The sequence below is a fragment of the Lepidochelys kempii genome, chromosome 2, assembly GCF_965140265.1.
Source record: "Lepidochelys kempii isolate rLepKem1 chromosome 2, rLepKem1.hap2, whole genome shotgun sequence".
In the NCBI taxonomy this organism is placed as follows: Eukaryota; Metazoa; Chordata; order Testudines; family Cheloniidae; genus Lepidochelys; species Lepidochelys kempii.
In genome coordinates, this window is record NC_133257.1 from 271,439,857 (window position 1) to 271,463,157 (window position 23,301).

The 23,301-nt window shown below is 48.6% G+C and overlaps 1 protein-coding gene across 13 annotated transcripts in view; it reads left to right on the top strand.

The window, feature by feature from the left end:
• SMARCD3 (SWI/SNF related BAF chromatin remodeling complex subunit D3) overlaps nucleotides 1–23,301 on the top strand; it is a 213,751-nt gene that overhangs the window by 38,818 nt on the left and 151,632 nt on the right. For 3 of the 13 annotated variants that reach the window (XM_073335004.1, XM_073335005.1, XM_073335009.1), the window contains one exon: nucleotides 2,071–2,303. The exons of 5 other annotated variants lie outside the window; for them this stretch is intronic. The gene's annotated coding sequence lies outside the window, so the exon portion shown is untranslated. Of the gene's footprint in view, nucleotides 1–2,070; nucleotides 2,437–3,001; nucleotides 3,195–3,362; nucleotides 4,355–4,571; nucleotides 4,633–23,301 lie in introns of those variants that run through there. 5 more of the 13 variants (XM_073335007.1, XM_073335008.1, XM_073335012.1 and 2 more) reach the window with 5 other exon arrangements.

Sequence of the window (23,301 nt, forward strand, 5' to 3'; positions counted from 1 at the left end):
TGCAGAGCCAGGTTAGGACACACAGTGGGGCACACAGGGCTGCTGAGGAGTCACAGGTGGGTTCAGAATGGCTGGGGGGTGGGACAGACCGGGGCATAGGCTCAGGAGCTAGTGTGGTTACAGCGCTGAGCCGGGGGGTGGGGGGGAGGGGCTGCAGAGACCCATGGGGATAGGGTCTGTGGGGACGGGCAGATGTGCCTGACTGAATGAGAGAGGCTTGGAGTCAGCCAGGGTCTGCATGAGGGCGGCTTCCCAACTCCCTAAGAATCTCCCCCCATAGCACCAACACCCTCTAGGTTCACTCCTAGGCTCCTTCCCTCTCCTTCAACTTCTCCATTACCCCTGACTCCCCCAAGCCTTTGCACTGCTTCCTGACAGGTGCAGGAAATACAGTTCTGTATTGTAATTTAAATGCATTACTCAAAGTTCTATATTAATATGCCTAGTAAGGAATCTATTTATTTGTTTAAAAAAAATTACCAGAATCTTTTTTTTGGTCTGTATTGTTACAGACATATTTGCTGATGGATATTGAACTATATTACCAAAATAATTGAAACTGGCATGATTATATTGTGCTATTTTAACAAATAAAATATGTGGAATTTTGCAGAAATTTCAAATACTGAATTTTTATTTTTTTGGTGCAGACTTCCCCCTGGAGTAAAACAGGCAGACTAGGGTAGCATATGATAGGATATGTGAAATTGTTAGCCGGTCACTATTAGTGATCACACACTGGCCACTCTGCTTATATGCTGTTTTTATCCTCTGTCTTCAGTCTAATGTCACACTGAGATATTTTGGGATGGGATGGGATTGTCTCTTATCTTCTAGCCACAGAAGTCTATGCATGTGCAGTTCTGCTTAGGCCTTTCAATTGTTTAGACGGAATGCTGACACAATAGTTCCGGTAGAGTTTGGTTTAGCTGCCAGGATAAGAAATATTCTTCCATAGTTTTAAGGTTCTTGGTTAGGCTGTATTCTATGATAGATTCTCTGCCTGTGCACTCAAAACAATGTCGTCAACAATGCATAGACACATTTCTATGATCAAGTCTGGGGAAGGTTGCTTGTGTGAAATATTAAACAGGATCGGCGCTAGGACAGGTCCCTGTGATAAGCAATCATTCAGAGTATGTGGCCTGCTGACCTCATTATCAAGGAAAATGCAAAACCTATGATTGATTATAGTGAAAGTTTCTTACAGATTTTTACTTAAAGCAGGACTAAAATATCTGCTTTGCAATTTAAATGTTGCATTTCTTCTCAAATTTGACACAGTTTTACAGAGAGCAATGGAATATTGTGTATTGTTTTAGAAAAAGGTTTTGTAACTTTTGCAAAGGAAATACTTTAAAAATGCTCCTTTTTAAATTTTGCTGTTTTATTCACGTTTTTTTGGATTCCTCTATTGTAAAACATAAATTTACACAAGCTTAAGATTTCACCAAGTAACTCATCTTTACAATATCTCAGGCACAGGCTAAGGTGTGGAACCTGAAATATTAAAGTTATAAAACGATTGCTATAATTTACTGTAAGCAAAGGAACCTATAGGTCATGAGAAGTGTTATTGATGCCATGCTCTGGTACAGATCATGAGACTGCTGAGAGTGTCCTTTTTGGGGATGGGGGTGTGATGTTATCTGATTAAAATATGACCATATAGATAGTTGTTGCAACCACTGTTCTATATTTGCAGCAAATCTTGTACAAAGGTTGTCAAGTGAGGTGTCTATGAAAAGGTTATGATTTTGCTGTGTGTATGCATGTATCATTTTTGTATTTGAAGTTATAAGTATTGGCCCTCAACCTGGATTTCAAATGTTTGCTTCTGGGGTACCACCCACAAGGTAGCTAGCCAGCACATGTTGGAGGGACTATTCAAATTAAGTGGCTCATGAAGAAACACTTGGTTGACAATGGACCATGGGAGACGCCCATCTACGCTGTGTCATGTTAAACGTTCTGTCTGGGGTGTAGGTAATGGCTTCCTGCAATGACTGAGTGAAATTGGGCATGAACATGTGACTCCAAACTCCATCTTGTTGCTGTAATTTTCCACAGTAAGAACAATGGGATGCCCTCCACATGGCAGAAGCTATAAAAGGCCCTGGAAACACTTCCATTTTGTCTTCAATCCTGCTTCTTACCTCTGGAAGAACTTTGCTACAAACTGAAGCTCTGAACAAAGGACTGAATGACCCATCCAAGCTGTGGATGTATTCCAGAGACTTGACTTAAGCCAGCAGTTTATTCCATCACTGCTACAAGCCTGAACCAAGAACTTTGCAATTACTGTATGTATTTGACTCTTTTAACCAATTTTCTCTTTCTTTCTCTCTCTTTCTCTCTTTCTTTCTCTCTCTCTCTCCCCTCCCTCCCTTCCTCAGAGTTTACATACTAAAGGATTGGCATCAACGTGATTATTGGGTAAGATCTAAGATATATATTGACCTGGGTTGGGGGCTGCTCCTTTGGGATCAGAAGAACCTTTCATTTGATGAGACTGGTTGTAAAGAACCACTCATCTCTGAATCCAGTGTTTTTCGTGGTTATATAAGAACTGGAATGCCCAAGGAAACTGCTTTTATGACTTCTTGTTAGCCAGTGTGGTGAAACAGGAGTTTACTTTTGTGGCTGGTTTCGTATATATCATAAAAGAATAACCACCAGTTTTCGGTTGTGTTTGCCCTATTTCTCAGTAGTTTGTCCTGAATTTGGCATCCTTAGTTGTGACCCACTAAGGCATGGTTACAGGAGGAGGAACCAGGAATGTGGGGGAGCAGGAGGGCTTACCAGAAGTATGGAGTAGGCATTACGGGCAGGGAGGCGTGAGCAGCCATCTTGGTGGTGGGTGAATGGGGAAGGGAAGGGAAGGGGAGTGTTAACCCTTTCCTTCCTTCTCTACCTGACCTGCTGTAGTTTGCTGGAATTGGGAGGGTTACTTCGCTTTAAGTCATAGCAGGAATGCTGCAATGGTTCTCTTTCTCCACAGCCTGATGAATAACTGGTCCTTGCAAGTCTGCCATCCCTAGGGATCAGTCTGCAGCTGCAGATACTGCTGGTGTTTGGGGAAAGAGCAAGTGCAGCAGGAGGAAGTAGGGGCAGGGCAGCACTAGAAATGTCTTGCCGTCTCTGCCTGATGAACCCGTGCCTCAAGTGAACCCAAGCCATTGCAAATCCATCAGGTGAAGAAGGCAAAGACGAGCTACTTTTCCCTTATTTTGTCTTCCTGCTTGCACCCCACCAGAATCTCCTTGCTCCCATGTCTCGCTCATTCTTACTTGTCCCCCACAGCCCAATTTGCTTATCTCCCATGCCCTCTCCATGGCTCTAACTCTTTGATACCCCATAGCCTCATATCACTTCTTGCTCTCCCAAAACCCTGCACCCTTCTGTCCCCATAAGTCCCATAACTCTTCTCACCCAGTAGCTATATTGATGATCCTCTGCTGCCCCTCTCTCGAGCATGACCATCACAGCCAGCACTCTTCCCTGCCCCAATCCTTGCTGTCATCTCTTGCTTCCCAATATTCCTTATACTACTTCTTCCAGCACTGGCTCCCACTTCTTAGAATCACAGGGAGACTCCCACACAAAAACTTTAGAGCTGTTTGCTCAAGTGCGTTTCTTATCCATGCAGTCACTAGAAATAATTAAACTCCTTGGTGAAGGCTACATTAACATCCAGAACAAGTTCAGCTCACATGCCTTGTCATCCCTATACACGTGGACTCTTTACCTCTTTACCGTAGTAGACTTCCTTTTGCTTCTCACAATGCACATGTCCAATTCCTCTAAATCACACTCAAACGTACAAGTTTTCATAGATTCCAAAGCATCATCTAGTCTGACGTCCTGCATAACACAGGCCATAGAACACCCCCAAAATAATTCCTTTTGAACTAGACTATATTTAAAAAAAAAATCTTGATTTTAAAAATGTAAGTGATGGAGAGTCCACCACAACCCTTGGTAAATTGTTCATTAGTCAATTACCTTCATAGTTAAAAATTTACGCCTTTTTTCTAGTCTCAATTTGTCTAACTTCAACTTCTAAAGCGATTGGATCATGTTAGACCTTTCTCCATGAGAGGTCATTATCAAATATTTGTTCCCCATGTAAGTGCTTAAAGACTGTGATCTAGTCACCTTTTAACCTTCTTTGTTAGACACAAGGAGCTCAATCTATGTAGCTTATCACTGTAAGGCAGGTTTTTCAATCCTTTAATCATTCTCCTTTCTTTTTTATGAACACACTTCAATTTATCAGCATCATTCTTGAATTGTGGACACCAGAACGGGACATAATATTCCAGCAGCGGTCGCATCCGTGCCAAATAAAGAGGTAAAAACCTCTCCGTTCCTACCTGAGGTACCTCTATTTATGCATCCAACGATTGCATTTGCTCATTTGGCCACAGCTTTCCTTTTGGAACTCATGTTCAGCTGATTATCCACCTCTCATTCCCCCCACCCCCCAAACACTTTTTCAGAATTCCTACTGCTTCTGCAAGTGCTGCTGGTGGTGGTGCGGACTGACTGCCTCTCCACTTCCTTTTCAGTGCCACATGGTCTGAAACAGAACCCTTCTGTTCCTGGAGCTGATCCACCTACATCAAACCTGTAAATATTATAAACTGTAAATATTGTGTATAAAATTTCTTATTTTATTAGACAGATATCAGGGACATGCCTCCGGAGCCCCCCACTTTCTGGTATGGGAGTCCAATTATGCCTGGGATTCTGGGCTTCAAGAACTGCCTCTCCTGTCCCTGTTCTTTTCCGGTCAGCAAAGAGCACTGCAGGTTCCTTTACTGCCTTGGGAGAGAAGGTCATATCTCTGCTAAGTGCAGTATCGGTCACTTCTTTCTGACTTGAACCCATCAAGCCCAGGAGTTCAGACTTAAGAAACACCTCATGAAGCAGGCTATGAGGCCCCTGTTGGATCTGGGCTGGGGAGACCCCACTTGTACAGTGGGCTTGAGGCATCAAGGACAGCAATGCCAAGTATTACACACCAGACACAGGTGCAGGCAAAGGTAGAGCCAAGGGCTCCTTTTCTCAGACTTCATGCTAAGGCAAGAAACCCTCTCTATACCTGAGAGAAAATTCCCCCTCCAGATCCACTTCTAAGAGGAGGGCTGATTCACTTATACTGTTGAGGTTGGGTGACTCTGAAGCTCGAAAACCCATTGATGTCGTGGTACTGGCCCACAGGCTGAAAAGACTGATCGCCTCCACTTTGGCATCATAGGTGGCAGTGGGACTGTTACACCTGGGGTTATTTGAACCCAAAACTATAGTAACTAATTCTTGCTTTCCAGGTGGTGGCAGGAAATAAATCTGTGGGGACACAGCTCCTCTGTCCAATAAATGATTGGTACAAGAGTGCTTCCACTTAGTTTTAAGCACACACACACACATATGCAACAGCAATAGTCTAGAGCACCCCAGATATAGTTACCCGAAGTCTGAGGTGGTGTCGAGTGGGCAACAGGAGGTTTTTGGTGATCAGCCATCCTTCCAGTTGCTGGGGAATAAGATGTCAGTCTGCTAGCTCTTAGAAATCCTCCTCAATCTGCTTCAAATTGGACATTTTCAACCTCTAATAAGCTAACAATTTTCCTAGCAACAGCAAAAACCTCATAATGCTACTTATCAGCAAAGCAACTCCAAGTCATAACAGAAAGAGACACAGATCCAAACTCAGTTATCCACATGTTTTAATTTTAATAAATCCATACACCGCTGCAGCTGTGCAGCTATTCGTATGGTTTACTTAGGCAAAGGCCAAATTATTTCTAACTATATGGTATTTTCATTTTCAACTATTGGTGGTGGAGTACACAAAATGGCTACAGTTATGTCAACTCCAGCTTATGTCATGTCCAGTTCTCTTGTAACAGGCCCATCAGTACTGAGTAAAAAGAAGCATGAGCCTAGACTGGCGAAAGACAGATGACCATCCCATACACAGTCGTCACTGGCACACACTTTGAGCTGACGCCAAAGGTTCACAGGGAGAAGACTCACGGTGGCAAATACAGTGCTTTGGGGGACAAAGTCCTGCACTTAGGACGGAAGAATCCAATGCACCGCTACAGACTAGGGACCAAATGGCTAGGTAGCAGTTCTGCAGAAAAGGACCTACAGTGTTACAGTTACAGTTAAAGGGTTACAGTGGACGAGAAGCTGGAAAGGAGTCAACAGTGTGCCTTTGTTGCCAAGAAGCCCAGTGGCATTTTGGGATGTATAAGTAGGGGCATTGCCAGCCAATTGAGGGACGTGATCGTTCCCCTCTATTCGACATTGGTGAGGCCTCGTCTGGAGTACTGTGTCCAGCTTTGGGCCCCACACTACAAGAAGGATGTGGAAAAATTGGAAAGAGTCCAGCGGAGGGCAACAAAAATGATTAGGGGACTGGAACACATGAGTTATGAGGAGAGGCTGAGGGAACTGGGGATGTTTAGTCTACGGAAGAGAAGAATGGGGGGGTGGTTGATAGCTGCTTTCAACTACCTGAAAGGGGATTCCAAGGATGGATCTAGACTGTTCTCAGTGGTAGCAGATGACAGAACAAGGAGTAATGGTCTCAAGTTGCAGTGGGGGAGGTTTAGGTTGGATATTAGGAAAAACTTTTTCACTAGGAGGGTGGTGAAACACTGGAATGTGTTACCTAGGGAAGTGGTGGACTCTTCTTCCTTAGAAGTTTTTAAGGTCAGGCTTGACAAAGCCCTGGCTGGGATGATTTAATTGGGGATTGGTCTTGCTTTGAGCAGGGGGTTGGACTAGATGACCTCCTGAGGTCCCTTCCAACCCTGATATTCTATGATTCTATGATAACCATCCTGCTGGATCCAGAATCTCCCATCCTATCAGAATTGATTCTTACAAGGGAGATCATGACACCATTGGTCCACAAATATTATGAAAGAAGCCAGTCTCCTGTTCCCTCTGCTACTTGGGATATTTCCTCATCCACAGTTCTAACATCACCACCTTTGGAGATGGAACCTACATTTTTTCTTCAAGTGCTTGCTCATGTCCATTCAACTAGGTGTGTGTGCTTGCCACACGTACCAGTGCCGGAAGGTTTTCCCTCAGCAATATCCGTAGGGGACCGGCTCCAGCGCCCCCAGGAGTGGCGCACATATGCCACGGTATATAGGGAGCTGCCAGTTCCCCCCATTCTCAGTTCTTCTTTGAGTGATTGCTCATGTGCATTCCACAGTAGGTGTGCGTGCTTGCCACATGCACCAGTGCCGGAAGTTTTCCTCCTAGCAGTACCTGTAGGGGAGCGCCCCTAGCAACCCCTGGAGTGGCACCACCATGGTGCAGTATAAGGGGCTCAGTTCCTTCTTGCCACCAGTGACGGTGCTTCGGAACTGCTGTGCTCCAGCTCTCCATTGTAGCGTTCCCTGTTTGGTCTGTTGTTTAGTCTGTAGATAGTTCGTACTTGTAGTTTTAAAAAATATATAGATAGATAGTAGTAGTAGTAAAGTAGAAGAACTACGCCTGGATCGGGGCATGCCCTGTGCCCCGGGCTTCAGGTCGTGCGACACTTGTAAATGGCCTATGCCCAAAAGTGACCCACACACCAGTTGCTTATGCTGTTTTGGGGAAACCCACATCAGCGACCGCTGCAAAATTTGCAGATCATTTAAGCCATGGACTAAGAAGGAGCAGGATATTTGGCTCTGAGCCATGTTGATGGAGTCGGCACTGACCCTGACACCGCTACGCCGCTCCGAGTCAGCACTGTAGCATCGGTGCGCGGGGACTCAGTGGTGCCTTCCACCAGCCGGCATCACTCCCCATCCACGGGACACTCTAAGAAGATGAAGAAGCGATCTTCTCTGTCAAGGCACCAGGGCAAGGCTGGGGGCGAGACTAGACCCATGCTGGGCAGCTCTCAATCCCCGTCAGCCTTACGGCCTCCAACTCAAGTAGAGCGGAGTAGCCCAGACCACTCTGAGCCGACCTCCCCCGACTCCAGTGGCCACATACGGGTGCCCTCCACGTCAGAGGCCCTGTAGGCCACTCGAGACATCATATCTCTCCTGGTACCAGCTGGTACCTGGTGCCGAGGCAGGCCGGCGCTGGGACTGCTGCAGTCACCATCTGGGGGGTACCGCTCACGGTCGCAGGAAGGTTCCTGATGCCATTCTTCACCAAGCCCCGCTTGCAGCCTGCACCGGTCCCCGTTGACCCCCACCCAGTTGTCTGGGGTGCCAAGCAACAGGGAATTGAGACACTGCTCCGAATCTAGGGAGCGCAGGCCTCAAGTTCAGAGCATGCCCCACCAGGACTGGGACCGATGGCACTGGAGGTTGTCGACTCCGAGAAACCACTGTAGTCCCTCATGGTAGCAGCACTGGCGCTGCTCACGCTCCTCACCCCGGTCAAGCTCCCCAGCATGGCACCGCTCCCGCAGCCCCAGGCGTAGCTCACCGTCAGCTGGCCGTTGCAGATCCGCCCGACAGAACCGTTTGCGGAGCAGCTGTTACAGACGGACTCCTGCTCCTGTAAACCAGACTGACGGTCTTGAGCCCAGCACCACTCCTGACACCGCTACTCGTCCCCATCCCAGGATAGCAGGCGTTCGTATGCCAGCCTCTCCTCCCCTCAGAGCCCACAGTCAGCGGACCAGGCAAGTCCGGCGGGGCAGCCTGCTCCATGGTGCCACAGCATGTGCCAGTGCCCTGGTACTAATGGACCCCTGGGCCCTGACGCAGCCCCTGGTGGTGGCCCACTTGGTAGCCGGCGCATCGGACAGGCAGTCAGCCTCCCTCTCTCAACCCCCCAGCCCTGCACTCAGAAGGGGACCAAGCGCTTGGGGGCTGCGGCGCTGGTGGGAACACAGAGCACTGCGCCTCCATCTGCATCCTCCCCAGATGAGGCCATCACGACGCCTCCTCCTCCTGTTCCCCAGGAGGACACAAAAGCCCACCAGGAGCTCCTGAAAAGGGTGGCCGCAAGCCTCAATTTACAGCCCTAAGAGATGGAGGAGCCTTTGGACTCCCTCTTTGATGTCTTCTCAGCCACAGCACCGGCTAGGGTGGCCCTCCCTGTCCGTGAAGGGGTGGCGAAAATCTCCACTGCCCTATGGCAGACCCCGTCTTCCTGGCCACCAAGGGGCACAATATCTTTATACTCACCCCATATCGGCCTTCCACCTGCCTGTCCAGGGCCACACAGTATTTTCTCATGCCATGACCGGTTGATTCCTTAAGGGCTTAGATTGCCTCTTTCCTTACGTTAGGCCCCCTGTTTCACAGTGGGGCCTGAACTTGGTTCTGGCCAGGCTGACAGGGCCTCCATTTGAGCCGCTTGCCACATGCTCCTGGTCCCACCTTTCATGGAAAGTAGACTTTCTTGTGGCAATTACATCTGCTAGGAGGGTCTCGGAGCTCCGGGCCCTGATTGCCGAACTCCTGTATACAGTATTTCATAAAGATAAGCTCTAGCTCTGCCCACACCCTTCGTTCCTCCCCAAGGTGGTCTCCGCCTATCATATGAATCATTTTCCTTCCGGTGCTCTGTCCCAAGCCTCACGCATCTAGTGAGGAGCACTGTCTCCACATGCTAGATGTGAGATGGGCCCTGGCTTTTTAACTGGAATGAACAAAAGCGTTCAGGAAGTCTTCACAGCTGTTCATAGCCACGGCCGAATGCCTGAAGGGTCGGCCGATCTCCACTCAGCGACTCTCCAGCCAGATCATTTTATGTATCTGTACTTGTTATGACCTGGTGGGAGTTCCCCCACCACAGATTGTGAGAGCGCACTCGACAAGGGTGCAAGCCTCGTCGGCTGCCTTTCTGGCTCATGTCCCTATTCAGGACATGTGTAGGTCTGCTACATGGTCATCTGTCCACATGTTCACGCGCTATGCAATCGTCTCCAAGACCAGGGAGGACGCTGGGTTTGGCAGGGCAGTGCTCCATCCTGAGTGTCTGTGAACTCCTATCCACCTCCAACAGGTATAGCTTGGGAAACACTACTGTGGAATGCACATGAGCAATTACTCGAAGAAGAAAACAGTTATCTTTTCCGTAACCGGTGTTCTTCGAGATGTGTTGCTCATGTCCATTCCACATCCCTCCCTCCTTCCCCACTGTCGGAGTTGTCCGGCAAGAAGGAACTGAGGGTGGGGGGAGCGCCCAGTGCCCCTTATACCGTGCTATGGTGGCTCCACTCCAGGGGTTGCTAGGGGCGCTCCCCTACGGGTACTACTAGGGTAAAAACTTCCGGCACCAGTGCACATGGCGAGCACGCCCACCTGCTGTTCAATGGACGTGAGCAACACCTCTCGAAGACACAAGTTACGGGAAAGGGAACGGTCCTTCCCTTCTTGCCACCAGTGACGGTGCTGGAACTATTGCTGCTTCAGCTGGTGCGGTTGCTGCTCATTCCTATGAACTACTTAATACTTGTATTATAGGGTATGTGGTTTTGTTAGTGTTTGTATATCTTTTAGCTATAGTTAGAGACTTCGTAGGTCCTGAACAGGACTTTGTCTTGGGATGCGGCATGCCCCGGGCCCCAGACTTTAAGCCCTGTGATCGCTGCAAGAGGCCCATGTCCGTTAGTGATCCACACAGTAGTTGTCTGTGTTGCTTGGGCAAAGGGCACATTAGTGAAAAGTGCAAAATTTGCAAGTACTTCAAGCCATGGACTAAGAAGGAGCACAATATTCATTTAAGAGCAGTCCTTATGGAGTCAGCCCTCACCCTGGTATCGGAGCAGTGCTCCGACTCAGCACGGAGCACCGTGACCTCAGTATGCAGTGCTCCACCGGGACCAACCACTGGCCAGCACTGGTCCCCATCTGTGGCTCCGATCAAGAAACCCAAGACGACGGTGCAAGGTCGGTCTCCAACCTCCCGCAAGGGAAAAGATAAGACTGGGTCTGAGCAAGGTCCCGTGCTGGGCAACTCTTCACCACATTGGGATCTCGGGCCCAAGCTCTGGTGGAGCAATGTAGCCCAACCCACTCCCCGCCGGCTACCCCAGATAGTGGCAGAGGCTCCGTCAGCTCCAGGTACCATCCATGCCAGAGGCCCTGCAGTGGGCGCAGGAGATCATGTCTCTCCCGGTATGCCCACACCAGCTCCTGCAGTTCCCTGGTCACGGGGTACACCCACCTTTGGACTGCTTCAGTCCCCACCTCAGCGGCACCGTTCCCCTTTGCAGGGGATATCCCACCAGCGCTCTCCTTCCTGTATCCACCATGTCTTTGACCATGAAAGGCAGACACAGCGCAGCCCCATTCGGTCCCCAGACCTTGGGCACGGGCAGAGAGACTCAAGGCACAGCTTGCCGGTTACCGGGTGCAGACCTTTGGAGGCATGCGCCTCCCGGCAGGAGTACTGGTCCCAGCACCTGGTATCTCTGAGACCATGGTACCGCTCCAGGGACCAGCTGAGGGATCAACATTGCCATTCCTCAGACCGTCGCTGATACCTTAGGAGAACTTCACCGAGTGCAGGCGCTTCTCAGCACCGGGCCTATTCCAACAACTGGTCCCGCTCCTCATCCCGGTACAGTTCGTGAAGCAAGAGACACAAATTGCTAGATCCAAGCCGCAACAGATCTGTCTAGCTCCACTGGTCCCTAAGACCCCGCTCAAGATCGGACTCCAGGCGGAGTGACTGGCACCAGTCGGGACAGAGTCACCGTTCCGCTTTGTCCTGGTCACCTGGAAGCGACCGCCCAGGATCCAGCCCTGGTTGGGAGTGAGGTTCCCTGATGGTGGGACAAGCTCTGGTACAGGCGGTACCAGCTACATTGTTGGCACCGAAACTGGCCCCATGGCCTCAGGCACAGTGGCTGGCATTGTAGTACCCAAGGAACCTGTGGGGGTTCACTCAGCCCACCCAGGCTGCCCGCTTGGTGTCTGGATCCTCAGAAAGAACAGCTGCCTCTCTCTCCTGGCCTCCTCCAGTGCATGAAGCCTCAGGTGCGAGGACCCCGCAGGTCCAAGAGGGAGCAGGGGAACAAACCACTGAGCCACCAATGGTTGTGGAGGACCCTACAGCACTGACATCTTCATCGTTGTCGCCAGATGAGGCTATAATGGGGCCACCTCTCCCGGTTCCTCTGGCTGATGCTAAAGTGCACTAGAAACTACTGAAGAGGGTCGCTGCCAACCTGGGCCTTCAGGTGGAGGAGCTAGAGGAGCCCTCGGACTCTCTCTTTGATATCCTTTGTTCTACAGAACTGGCCAGAGTGGCTCTGCCCCTTCATGAAGGGGTCTCTAAGATCACTAATGTCTTGTGGCAAACTCCCTCCTCCCTGCCACCCATTTCCAAGAGGGCTGAGCGCAAGTACTTTGTGCTATCTAAAGGCCACGAGTACCTGTACACCCACCCTGCTCCCAACTCCCTAGTGGTAGAAGTGGTTAACCACAGGAAGCGACAAGGTCAACCCAGAGCTACCCCTAAGAACAGACTCCAAGAGACTAGACTTGTTTGGACGTAAGGTTTATTCGTCCTCTAATCTCCAGTTGAGGGTGGCCAACCATCAATCCCTCCTGGGACACTCTGACTTTAACATGTGGCAAGCGATGGCCAAGTTCGAGAGCTCTCTTCCTGAGGCTTCTAGGAAGGAGTTCTGGGCCATTATAGAGGAGGGCACGATTGCGGACAGGGCGATGCTCCAGGCGGTGTCAGATGTGGTGGACACTGCCACCCAAACCATGGCCTTGGCTGTTACCATGCGCCAGGCATCCTGGCTGCTCCTTTCTGGCTTGTCCATGGAGGCTCAGCAGTTGATGTAAGACCTTCCCTTCAAAGGGCAAGCCCTGTTTGCGGAACAGATGGACAATAAACTCCATGGCCTGAAGGACTCCCGCATGACCCTTAAAATGCTGGGCCTATATGTTCTCGGCCCTGCTCGCAAGTGGTTCAAGCCACAGCAGCCTCAGGGCCAGGGGAGCCACCCTTGCCAGGAGCCTCCCCCTAAGAAATCCAGAGGCTAAAAGCAGCGTCCTAGCCAACAGCCTTCACAGGCTTCTCAGTCGCACTCAACCCACCATAAACAGGCGGGCAAGCACTCATTTTGAGGGTATGCTTGAGGACGACCTACTGGACTGTTTCCAGGATCTTCCCTTCCCTATTTTTGCCAACTGCCTTTCTCCTTTCCTCCCTGCATGGGTATTTATAACATCGGACCGATGGGTCCTCAGTACGATGGCGCGGTGTTACACCCTTCAGTTACTTTCTACCCCTCCTTCCCACCCACACCCCGTCCCTCTTCAGAGACCCTTCTTATGAGTCTCTCCTCGTGCAGACGGTAGAGAGGTCACTGTAGGTAGGTGCCATGGAGGTCGTTCCTCTAGAGTACAGGAACAAGGGGTTCTATTCCCGTTACTTGTTAATCCCAAAGGCCAAGGGTGGTCTGCAACCTATCCTGGACCTATGAGACTTGAACCACTTCCTAGCAATGCTGAAATTCCGCATGGTTTCCCTGGCCTCCATCATCCCCTCCCTGAATCCAGGAGACTGGTATGCCGCCCTCGGTCTGAAAGATACATATTTTCACATTGCCATCTTTGAGGGACACAGACGCTTCCTCCGATTTACAGTAGGTCCCAACCACAATCAGTTTGCGGTCCTCCCGTTTGGCGTAGTGAAAGCACCACGGGTATTTACCAAGTGCTTGTTGGTGGTGGCCACTTACCTCAGACATTGGGGTGTCCAGATCTACTCATACCTCAACGACTGGCTAGTCAAGGGCAGCTCTAGGTCCCAGGTCCAAAGGGATGTCGCGATGCTGTTAGTCACTTGTCATCGTCTCGGCCTGTTGGTAAATGACAAAATCCACATTAGTTCTGGTACAGAGGATAGAGTTAATCGGAGCGGCGTTTGACTCGACCTGCGCCAGGGCGTTCCTGCTGCTGGAGAGATGCAGGGCACTGACAGACCTCATCGCAGAAGTCTCTGTTTCTCCTGACCACCCCCAAGGTTTGCATGCGCCTCCCAGGTCACATGGCAGCATGAACATATGTGGTGCGCCACGCCAGGCTCCGGATGCAACCCCTGCAGCAATGGCTGGCGACGGTCTACTCCCAGTCCAGGAACCACCTGGAAAACCTCGTTACCATTCCTGCGATGGTACTTACCTCGCTGTGATGGTGGACCGACCCTGGGAAAGTCCTGGAAGGAAGTTCCCTTCATCAGCACTCCTCACTGAGTCAAGTTGGTTTCGGACACCTCGCACCTCCGCACCCTCCATACCCAGGGTATGTGGTCCCCAGAGGAAATGACACTACACATAAACATCAAGGAGTGCAGAGCATGCATGGTCTTCCTACCTTTCCTGTCGGGCAGAGGGGTCAGAGTCCTGACAGACAACACAGCCTCAATGTTCAACATCAACAGACAAAGGGGAGCGCAATCCTCGGCCCTCTGCCAAAAGGCACTCTGTCTCTGGGACTTCTGCATTAACCACGGAATCTACCTAGAAGTGTGTCACTTTCTGGGTGCCAAGGATATGCTAGCAGATCACCTGAGCAGGGACTTCACCTCTCACCACGAGTGTGTAGCCGGCACGATCTTCCAGAGGTGGGGAACTCCTCAAGTGGATTTGTTCGCCACCAGGCAGAACAGGAGGTACCACAGGTTTTGCTTCAGACGGGCAAGGGCTGGGCAAGTGCTCCCTCTCCAATGCCTTCCTCCTGCTGTGGACAGGAAGCCTAATGTACGTGTTCCCTCCGATTCCGTTCATCAGCAAAGTCCTAGCAAAAATCAAGAGAGACAAGGCTCAGGTTATCATGTCGCTCCAGCATGGCCTTGCCCGCACTGGTTTGGGATGCTATTGAGCTTGTCAGTGATCCCTCCGTGGCCCCTGCCGAACCTACCGGACCTGCTGTCACAGGATCACGGTCGACTCTTGCACCCCAACCACACGTCCCTCCACCTCATGGCATGGATATTGTGTGGCTGAACCCTGAGGTACAGGCCTGTTCAGAAGGGATCCAGAGGGTCCTCCTTGAGAGTAGAAAGCCCTTGACTAGACAGACTTACCTGGGAAAGTGGACGAGGTTCTCCCGCTGCGTGGCCGAGTGGGGCATCTCCCCTTCGCATTCTTCGATGCAGTTGATTTTTAGACTGCCTGCTTCATTTGAGGAACCAGGGCCTGGCACACTCCTCTATCTATCTGGCGGCCATTTCTGCTTTCATCTGCCCATCCAGGGGCGAACGGTGTTCTCCCATGACATGATGGTCAGGTTCCTCAGAGGTCTGGAGACTTCTTTCCTCAAGTTTGGTCCCTGGCCCCTCAGGGGGATCTCAGCTTGGTTCTGTCCAGGCTCATGGGCGAGTCTCTGAGCTGCAAGTCCTGACCTCAGAACCATCGTACACAGTCTCCTATAAGGACAAGGTCTAGCTCCGGCCTCACCTGGCCTTCCTTCCCAAGGTGGTGTCTACTTTCCACATGAGCCAGGACATCTTCCTTCTGGTCTTCTGCCCTAAACCCCATGAGACTAGTGAGGAGAGGTGCCTTCACGCTTTGGACATAAGAAGGGCCCTGGCTTTCTACCTAGATTGGACAAAGCCTTTCCGTAAGTTGACTCAGCTTTTCATCTCTACAGCTGATAGGATGAAGGGCCTCCTGGTGTCCACGCAGAGGATTTCTAACTGGATCACTGCTTGCATTCGGACCTGCTATGAGTTGGTGAGAGTCCCTCCACCGCTGATTGTCAGAGCCCACTTGACCAGAGAGCAGGCATCTTCAGAGGCCTTCCTGGCGCACTTCCCGATCCAGGACATCTGTCAAGCCACGATGTGGTCCTCGGTGCACATGTTCAGAGCTCACTGTGCAATCACTCAGCAGGCCAGAAACGACGCTGGGTTCGGCAGAGCTGTGTTGCAATCTACATGTCCGTGAACTCCTACCCACCTCTAACGGGTACTGCTTGGGAGTCACCTAAGTTGAATGGACATGAGCAAGTACTCGAAGAAGAAAAGAAAGTTACCTTTTCCGTAACTGGTATTCTTCAAGATGTATTGCTCATGTCCATTCCACAATCTGTCCTCCTTCCCCACTGTCAGAGTTTCTGATAAGAAGGAAGTGAGGGTGGTGGGAACCAGCAGTGTCCTATATATCGCATGCCACTCCAGGGGGAACAAGAGCCGGTCCCTTATGGATACTGCTGAGGGAAAATCTTCTGGTATTGGTGTATGTGGTGAGCACACACACCTAAGTTGAATGGACATCTTGAAGAACACCAGTTACCGAAAAGGTAACTGTCTTTTTCTTTGTCAGGTGATTCTGATATGCGAGAAGGATCGTGATCACCCAAGAGATGTCACCTTGCTAGAGGTTCCAGAATCACTTGGGGCCCAACACAATCATGTAAGATGGCATATCCCCCGCCACCTCCTGGACCAGTGGTACTCTATGCCTTGGGGTCCACCTCAACCCAGGCTGGATCCTTCTTACTGGCCCTACTGGGGACAATAGGACCAATATGTGCATTATCCTGAATTCATATGGTCCCATCAAGACAGTTATCATCCATCTCCACTGGGGCACCAGCCTGAACTCCTGGAGTCCATGGGGGAAAAAGCCGAATTTAATGGTACCGTCTTCGTCTTCTGACTGTGTGGTTGCCCCAGCATCACCATCTCCACCAGACGATCACAGTTTTAAGAGTTAAGAAAAGTTACTGAAGCCCTCTAGATTGCCCTTGAGGAAGTTCAAGAGTCATTCCACAAACTCGTGGACATTTTGCAGAGTACAGGGACCACTCTCAGTCAATGACATTATCCTAGACCTGGCCAAAGTGGTGTGGCACACTCCAGCAACACGTGGACCCACACCTAAGAGGGCAGAAAAGAGGTACTTTGTTCTACCCAAAGGAGTGATTTCTCTTCATACATCCTGCCCCCAGCTCCTTGGTTGCTCAGGCTGCTATGGAAAGGAATCAGCAACAACACACAAGATCTACCCTTTCAGATAAGGAGGCCAGACACTTGGACTTCCGAGGGAGAAAAGTATTTACATCTAAATACATCCTACAATTCCAAATAGCCAATTATCAGGCACTACTTGTGAAATATATGTTCATGAACTACTGCAAGATTTTGGAATTTAGAAAAAAATTCCCTCTGGAGGACAGAATGCTATTCCAAGTCCTTATTGACAGGGGTAATGTGATAGCCAGATCATCTCTTCGGGCCGCAGTAGATGCAGTTTATACTGCCTCTAGATCAGTGGTTTCCAAATGGTGGGTCTGGGGTCATGCCATCAGCGGCTGGGGTCACAGGTTCAATGGGCTAGATTTGCCCAGCAGAATGATTTTGTCCACCTCCAAATGTGTCTGCATCTGCTTCACAAACACTTGAGGAGGATGCTGTGATGAAGTGGAACTGTTCTTAATGTTTCCTCTGAATGCTGTAGGGGTGCCTCAGTTTCCCCTATGCATTTCTTAAGTCCCTAGGTGGTGGGATAAGGGGGTGTAATTGTTGCAGAGCAAAGGGCCAGTGTACATAAATGGCCGACACTGTCTCCTGGCAACTGATGGCCTGGGCCCTTCCCCCCTGCAAGGTGATAGCTAAAGGGTTGGAGAACAAAGGAATCAGGTGACCTCCTGGCCCAGGAAAGGGACAAAGCACAGAGGAGGAGGGGCTGAAGAGCGAGTCAGTTGGGGCTGGCTGCGGACATGGAGTGAAGTGCAGATGTGGTTGTCTGGCTTACTGCCCCCCAAAATGGACCCGGCTGAGGGATCCTGTTCTCTGTACCTACAAGCTCTGTTTTAGACCGTGTTCCTATCATAGAATATCAGGGTTGGAAGGGACCCCAGAAGGTCATCTAGTCCAACCCCCTGCTCAAAGCAGGACCAATTCCCAGTTAAATCATCCCAGCCAGGGCTTTGTCAAGCCTGACCTTAAAAACCTCTAAGGAAGGAGATTCTACCACCTCCCTAGGTAACGCATTCCAGTGTTTCACCACCCTCTTAGTGAAAAAGTTTTTCCTAATATCCAATCTAAACCTCCCCCACTGCAACTTGAGACCATTACTCCTCGTTCTGTCATCTGCTACCATTGAGAACAGTCTAGAGCCATCCTCTTTGGAACCCCCTTTCACGTAGTTGAAAGCAGCTATCAAATCCCCCCTCATTCTTCTCTTCTGCAGGCTAAACAATCCCAGCTCCCTCAGCCTCTCCTCATAACTCATGTGTTCCAGTCCCCTAATCATTTTTGTTGCCCTTCGCTGGACTCTCTCCAATTTATCCACATCCTTCTTGAAGTGTGGGGCCCAAAACTGGACACAGTACTCCAGATGAGGCCTCACCAATGTCGAATAGAATCATCTAATAAACTTCTGTTTTACTGGCTGGCTAAGAATCACGTCTGACTACGAAGTTGGGGGGCAGGACCCTCTGGCTTCCCCAGGACCCTGCCTGGGCGGACTCGCTGTGGGAAGCACACGGAGGGGCAGAGGAGGCTGAATGCTCAGAGGTCAGACCCAGGAAGGTGGAAGCTGTGTGTGCTTTTTGCCCTGAAGACAGGCTGCTCACAGAGAGGAGATTTCACCAGAGTCCTGACTGGCTTCATAGGGAGCAGTTCCAAAGCACTGCCTGGGGACTCCGTGACAGATGCCATTTTGATCCACAAAATAGTGTCCTCTGCACAGTGTGATCTTACATGCACTGGACATGCTGTATCACTCCATGAGGAGACAGCCTTTTTGCTCTACAAAATGGCAGCCTCTGCTTGGCTACGTGGAGGTCATTTTGCCATTTATACCATACACACCATCCGGCTGTGCAAGGATCAGCTGAGACTTGAACCCAGAAGATCCTTATAATCTGGGAGCAGCAGCCTTGTCAAGAAAGCATCCTCTGTGCTTGAGCTGGTAGGAGCCTGTGCTAGCATTTTCTGAGATGGGAGTCTGCAGTGGCTTGTGAGAGTCCATATCTTTTTCTCTGCCATCCTGAGCACTCTGTTCGCACTCAATAAAGAATAAGTGTAAGCTACTGACTCTGTGCTGCCCTGGTATCACCACACATGGCCTTCTTAACTCCTGATCTTACTTGCTTAACAGTGAATTGTGCATTCTGATTTGTGATAGAAGAGGCACAATGGACTCATTTCTATGCAGAGCATCTGGTGCAACCACCAGCAGTGAGTCTGATGTAGTTATGAACAAAAAACAAGAATGTGGGGAACGCGTTTGCTAATATGATAAAGCTTATCTTGAGTATGGCATTACCTGTGTTTTTGTCAAGAATGAAGAAAGGAGAAAATGTCTGCTGTCACACAGTGTTATCTAGGGAAAGTATGAAGCCTAGTAAACTTAAATGACACTTGGAAACCCTTCACAAGGAATACAGAGAAAAAACAAGGTCATTTTTCCGGTGCTTGAAAGAAGAATTTTTGCCTCAACAAATGCAATTCAAGAGAGCCATTTCTATCTCTGACCAAGTTCAAAAGACATCATTTGAGGTAAGTTACTGTATTGCACAGGCCAAGAAGCGTCACACCAATTGCAGAGATTTTTGATTTTGCCTTTTGGCAACAGTATGTTGAAGGTAATGTGTGTGGAAACTGAGGCAAACAAACTCAAAGCCATGAGACTCTCCAACCACTCAGTGAAGTGAAGGAAGGAGGCAATAGCTGCAGATCAGGAAAACACGCTGGTGAAGCTTTTGAAAAACACAGATGCTTTGGCTCTTCAAGTTAATATGAGTACTTAAGGTCGTTATGAATGTTTCTTGGCTTTTGTGCTGTATATATGGGAGCATGCAATTCTCAGACATTCTGTTCTGTCTATCTCTTCCTGGACATTAGATGGTATAAGGAATATTCAATGTGCTACATGTAAGACAAAAATATCCCATGTGATTGCAGGGTGGGCTTTTGCACAGATAGAGTTCAGTCTATCCCAGGCTACAAGGCAGGTCTGTGCATCTTGGTAAAGAAAGTTGCTGTCTGCTGTGTGGACTCACTGCAAGATTCACAGAAAGCAACTGTCATATAAAGCTTTGAGTCAAGAGCTAGGTGAAGTCTTGCAGCAGGTCTTATCCATTGTGAACTACATCAAGACTCAGCCTCTTCACACATGTCTGTTTGCAAAACAGGGTGAAATTTTGGGGTGCAATCATGATGCATTGTTGTTCTGGAGTGACATAGTTAAGCTAAACTATGCTAACTGTGAAGAGGCAAAGGCAAACAAGACTAAAGGGATACTTTTAAATTGGTCTCCATGCATCTGGAGAAGTGTTTTTTTTACCCACGAAAGCTTATGCCCAAATAAATCTGTTAGTCTTCAAGGTGCCATTGGACTCCTTGTTGTTTTTGCAGATACAGACTAACACGGCTACCCCTGATGCTTTTAAATTTTTAGAACTTTGCAAGGGAAAATCCAAAAATTGTATAAGGAGCATAAATCATATAGAACATTACCAAGTACTTGCTACTTATAATAATAAAAAAAAGGTTACCAACACATTAACCTTTACAAACTTGTACACACTACTCTTCCTTTCTCTGTGCAGTTAATACCAAATGCATTGTTGTTAACAAGAACAAAGAGATTACTCCACAATATAAAGTGTCACTTCAGAGAAGAATCAACTTTTCCTGTCCTTGGCTGTACATAAGAACGTTAAGATGAACTGTCAGGCTGGAGAGAGGTTACGAGTGGAGTTCCTCAGGGACTAGTCTTGGGACCAGTCTTACCTAACATTTTTATTACTTTGGCACAAAAAGTGGGAGTGTGCTAATAAAATTGCAGGATGACACAAAGTTGGGAGGTATGGTCAATACAGAGGAGGACCGGAATATCATACAAGAAGATCTGGATGACTTTGTAAACTGGAGTAATAGAAATGGGATGAAATATAATAGTGCAAAGTCATGCATGTAGGGTCTAACAAAGAATTTTTTGCTATAAACTGGGGACGTCTCAGTTGGAAGTAACAGAGGAGGATCAAAACTTGAGTGTATTGGTTGATCACAGGATGATTATGAGCTGCCAATGTGATGTGGCTATGAAAAAGGCTAATGCGGTCCTAAGATACATCAGTAAAGTGTTGGTACCATTAGACCTCATCTGGAACACTGTGTGCAATTCTGGGGACCATCGCTGCCCATCCCGAGTAATCGCCATTGATGGACCTATCCTCTATGAATTTATCTAGTTCTTTTTTGAACCTGTTATAGGCTTGGTCTTCACAACATCCTCTAGCAAAGAGTTGTACAGGTTGACTTTTTGAATAACTTAGAGGAGAGGAAAGTGATCAGGAGCAGTCAGCATGGATTCACCAAGGGCAAGTCATGCCTGACTAACCTAATTGCCTTCTATGATGAGATAACTGGCTCTGTGGATGAGGGGAAAGCAGTGGACGTGTTATTCCTTGACTTTAGCAAAGCTTTTGATACGGTCTCCCACAGTATTCTTGCCAGCAAGTTAAAGTAGTATGGGCTGGATGAATGGACTATAAGGTGGATAGAAAGCTAGATCATCAGGCTCAACGGGTAGTGATCAATGGCTCCATGTCTAGTTGGCAGCTGGTCTCAAGCAGAGTACCCGAAGGGTTGGTCCTGGGGCCGTTTTTGTTCAATATCTTCATTAATGATCTGGACGATGGCGTGGATTGCACCCTCAGCAAGTTTGCAGATGACACTAAACTGGGAGGAGAGATAGATACGCTGGAGGGTAGGGATATGATACAGAGGGCCCTAGACAAATTAGAGGATTGGGCCAAAATAAATCTGATGAGTTTCAACAAGGACAAGTGCAGAGTCCTCCACTTAGGACTGGAAGAATCCCATGCACTGCTACAGACTAGGGACCTAATGGCTAGGCAGCAGTTCTGCAGAAAAGGACCTAGGGGTTACAGTGGATGAGAAGCTGGATAGTCAATAGTGTGCCCTTGTTGCCAAGAAGGCTAACGACATTTTGGGCTGTATAAGTAGGAGCGTTGCCAGCTGATCGAGGGATGTGATCATTCCCCTCTATTCGGCATTGCTGAAGCCTCATCTGGAGTACTGTGTCCAGTTTTGGGCCCCACAATGCAAGAGGATGTGGAGAGATTGGAAAGAGTCCAGCGGAGGGCAACAAAAATGATTAGGGGGCTGGAGCACATAATTTATGAGGAGAGGCTGAGGGAACTGGGATTATTTAGTCTGCAGAAGAGAAGAATGAGGGGGGATTTGACAGCTGCTTTCAACTACCTGAAAGGGGGTTCCAAAGAGGATGGATCTAGACTGTTCTCAGTGGTACCAGATGACAGAACAAGGAGTAATGGTCTCAAGTTGTAGTGGGGGAGGTTTAGGTTGGATATTAGGAAAAACTTTTTCACTTGGAGGGTGGTGAAACACTGGAATGGGTTACCTGGGAAGGTGGTGGAATCTCCTTCCTTAGAGGTTTTTAAGATCAGGCTTGACGTAGCCCTGGCTGGGATGATTTAGTTGGGGATAAGTCCTGCTTTGAGCAGGGGGTTACTAGATAACCTCCTGAGGTCCCTTCCAACCTTGATATTCTATGATTCTAAGAAATACTTCCTTTTGTTTGTTTTAAACCTTCTGCCTATTAATTTCATTTGGTGACCCCTAGTTCTTGTGTTATGAGAACGCGTAAATAACTTTTCCTTATTTACTCTCTCCACACCAGTCATGATTTTATAGAACTCTATCATATCCTCCCTTAGCCGTTTCTGTTCCAAGATGAAAATTCCCAATCTTATTAATCTCTCCTTATGCAGAAGTTGTTTCATACCTCTAATAATTTTTATTGCCGTTTTCTGAACCTTTTTCAATTCCAAAATATCTTTTTTGAGATGGGGCACATCTGCACGCAGTATTCAAGATATGGGCATACCATGAATTTATACAGAGGCAATGTGATATCTTCTGTCTTCTTATCTATCCCTTTCCTAATGATTCCCAACATTCTGTTCGCTTTTTTGACTTCCACTGCACATTGAGTGGGTGTTTTCAGAGAATTATCCACAATGACTCCAAGAATTCTCTATTGAGTGGTAACAACTAATTTAGATCCCATCATTCCATATGTATAGTTGGGATTATGTGTTCCCATGTGCATTACTTTGCATTTACTAACATTGAGTTTCATCTGCTATTTTGTTGCCCAGTCACCCAGTTTTGAGAGATCCCTTTGTAGCTCTTTACAGTCTGTTTTGGACTTGACTTTATTAAGTAGTTTTATATCATCTACAAATTTTGCCACCTCACTGTTTACACCTTTTTCCAGATAATTTATGAATGGGTTGAACAGCACTCGTCCCAGAACAGATCCTTGGGGTGGGGGTGCGGTGTGTG